Below are 3,213 nucleotides of genomic sequence, written 5' to 3'. Positions count from 1 at the left end.
TCTCTCTCTCTCTCTCTCTCTCTCTCTCTCTCTCTCTCTCTCTCTCTCTCTCTCTCTCTCTCTCTCTCTCTCTTTCGCGATTAGATTTTCGCATTTGCGACTGAGCGAGATCTCGCGGGGGTGGAAACGAAATTTGTTGTGCTGATAGAGCTTAATATTGACTGGTAATAACGCGCAATCTCGATGAGAAGACGAAGTAAAAAGAGGTGATATTGATCGAAAAATTCATACGCTGAGAGAGAAAAAATACATGAAAATTTACTCGTGCGATACAAAGTTTATTCATAGAAATAAACTTTATTTCACAGGAATATAAACTTCATATCCCATGAGGTAGACAATTGAATTTTCAGATATTTTTATCAGTGCAGCCAAGTAAAGTCTCTCGCGACACATTTCTGGAATTATCCTTGCGCACTTTGTACTTTGATAAAATTGTTACGATTATCGCGCGGTACGCCGCGTGCGCGCGCATTGTTACTTTACTCGAGAACACTTTTCGACTGTTATACAATTTTGAAATTACAATTTTGAAATCTCGGCCGATCCCTGAAATCTGTCGCCTCCCTTGTGCGCGTCGGTCCTTTTCGAAAATGCACATTTCGCAGACGCGCGAGTCGTCTGTCGTCGCGAACGTACAAACGAAAAATCCCGACTCTTTTTCCCACTTAATATTCAGCGCTATTTCAGCATACGAAGTGCTTGATAGATACATACACCCACGCATACACATACATATGTATATGTAACCTATAAATATGTAGATACGTCTCGCGCGCAAGGATCTCCGTCGCGCGATCCACGGGGATCCTTGCGCGAACGCGCAGGTTCATGCCGAGATTCAGGTTCGGCTTCTCCGACTTGTTTCCAGCGCGACTTCCGTTGTCTCGATCCGTTGCGTCATCATCTTGCGTTGCATCGACGACACTTGCGGTGCATTGTGTTGTAGTGGCACACGATCACGCACAGCTGGTGCGTTTCTCAGAGCGTGTCACGCCGTCATCTCCTCGCGCGCGAACGCCGGCAAACATCCTTCGAGAATCACAAGATGTGCATTCAGCGTTTCGTTTACACATCTTGTCTTCTGCTTCGTCTAGGTACGGAAGTTGTTGACTGTTGCGTAATCGCCGAGCAGAGCTCGCGGGTGGACGCGATTTTTTCGATTAATGAAACGTACAGAACCGACTGATTACGCACAGTGACGTTCGTTGCGATGATTAGTCTCTGCAATTGCGTTTGTTCGCAAGCTCCCATCAACTTGTATTCTTTGTCAACTGAGTTTCATGTCACTTTCCCCCACTTTCAATTCCACAGAACAGTCTCTTGACCTCATTGAAAGAACCTGCTAAAGACTATAATTATTTTTGCAAATGTTTTTAATTAAAAATTCAATTTGCTTATTTCCCAGAATTTTAGACTACTTTCGTCTGACTTTGATCTTGGCGTAAATAAAACGGGAAAAAATAGTTGCTGAGAGAATATATGAATGACATATTAATCAAGCGAGAAAGATTTTTATTTTATATTCAATGAAAAAGAAGTGTCCTATCAATTATCGGCTGCGAGCGGATTGAGTCGTAGAACAAATCGCGTCACGTGAATACGTTCGCAAAAATCGGCAAATCAATGAGCTGGAAGTTTAGTCAGGTCTTTTCAGATCAGCTCAGTTAAAATTCCACCGTGTTTTATGATGGCTACTTTGTCAGAAACCTGGCTTCTTTGAGTATCTCGAAGATACGGACTCAATTCAAAAATAAATTCGGAGGAGACGCGAGAGAGGTCCTCGCAGAGGATCTGTATCGTTTATTAATCGAAAAAAAAAAAAAAGCGTTCGAATCAGAGGGGTTCGTTTCCGCGTCAAGTGCGAGAAAGAGGGGACACACCACGTTCTTCTCGCGCCATCGATAGTGAAAGCACTAATCGAGGGAAAGGGAGAATCAACGAAGCCGCCGTTTTTTTTTTTTTTTTTAATAATTACAAAGTTGTACAAAGCGCATGTGTGGGAGAAAGTAGAAAAGAATAAGAGAAGGAGGCGAAGGCAAAACGAGAGGAAACCGGGCGTTTCAATTCCTGCGCTATTTTACCGCCTGTGTACCGGCGATTACGTACACCTTTACATAGTGATATAAAGAAAAAGCGAACCTCGGTGCTCCCGCACGGGGCGAGTTGAAAATCGCTAAGGGAGCATGTTTCCCTTCGCCGACATAGGATAGGATAACGCGCCGAGTTAACACTGCGTGTCTGATGTTCGTCTCTGCCAGCGTCGATTAAACAAATCCCTAATCCGAGTTTAATCTCTATTCAGACAAAGACTTAAACTCGGATAAAACTTTAAACGACATTGGTAGAAATGAGCATGAGAGGAGTAAAGGGAGTAGTTGCGCGCGCGCGCGAGAAGCTTATTTTTCAGTAGCGGACGACTCACACAGCTCGGTCATCTTTCATCCTGAACCCGAACACTCCGGAACATACGCTGTGCACCCGACTAATTGCGGACTACAAACAATGCGTGAACATGACTTTTATACAGCTGCCGATGTTTCCATTATTCCTACTTGCTCGTAGAATTCGATACACAGTGATGACAGAACGATACACTATCGTCGGTCCTTGACTTGTACATTCTAAGGGCGCTCATTGTTATATCGGGTGGCGCGGTAGGAGAAGGGCGAAAACGCGGCGGAGATGTACTTTCGCGCGAATCTAGACATGGACGTAGGATATCTGGACATGGCATAAGGTACTCGGAAGAGTGAACAGGAGTGAGAACGCATCTTGGTTGATCAAAATTGGCAGATATATATATAGTTGATCAAAATTAGCATATAGAGAGTGTCCCACACTCTCATTCTCACATTATTAAGTGGGAATGTAGAATGGGTTGAGGTGAACATAAAAGTTTTATACGATATTTGCGACATTTTGCGATATTCGCAATAATAGTCGAGATATTAATTAAAAAAATTGGTGAATGATCACGCGCGATATGGTAGATGAGCTGCAGTGACGCCTACCGTTGTATACATTAGTCAAACTAAACATCAAAGTCCTTTACCATTTTGTAAATGACTAAATAGATTTTTAGATATTAATTAGAGAAAATTTGTGCATTATGGTACTCATTACATATGTAATAATTTTCTTTAATATCTAAAAATCTATGTGGTCATTTGCAAAATGGTAGAGGGCTTTTTTGTTCAGTTTGACTTAATG

At 42.5% G+C, this 3,213-nt stretch overlaps 1 protein-coding gene across 3 annotated transcripts in view; it reads left to right on the top strand.

The window, feature by feature from the left end:
- LOC116842078 (phosphatidylinositol 3,4,5-trisphosphate 3-phosphatase and dual-specificity protein phosphatase PTEN) overlaps positions 1-3,213 on the top strand; it is a 25,960-nt gene that overhangs the window by 14,234 nt on the left and 8,513 nt on the right. The gene's annotated exons all lie outside the window — the stretch shown is intronic.

Source organism: Odontomachus brunneus, unplaced genomic scaffold, assembly GCF_010583005.1.
Source record: "Odontomachus brunneus isolate Ranch 3 - 2012 unplaced genomic scaffold, Obru_v1 Obru_scaffold_021, whole genome shotgun sequence".
Taxonomy (NCBI): domain Eukaryota; kingdom Metazoa; phylum Arthropoda; class Insecta; order Hymenoptera; family Formicidae; genus Odontomachus; species Odontomachus brunneus.
The sequence above is the reverse complement of the archived record's forward strand: the minus strand, read 5'-3'. Positions and strand labels throughout refer to the sequence as shown.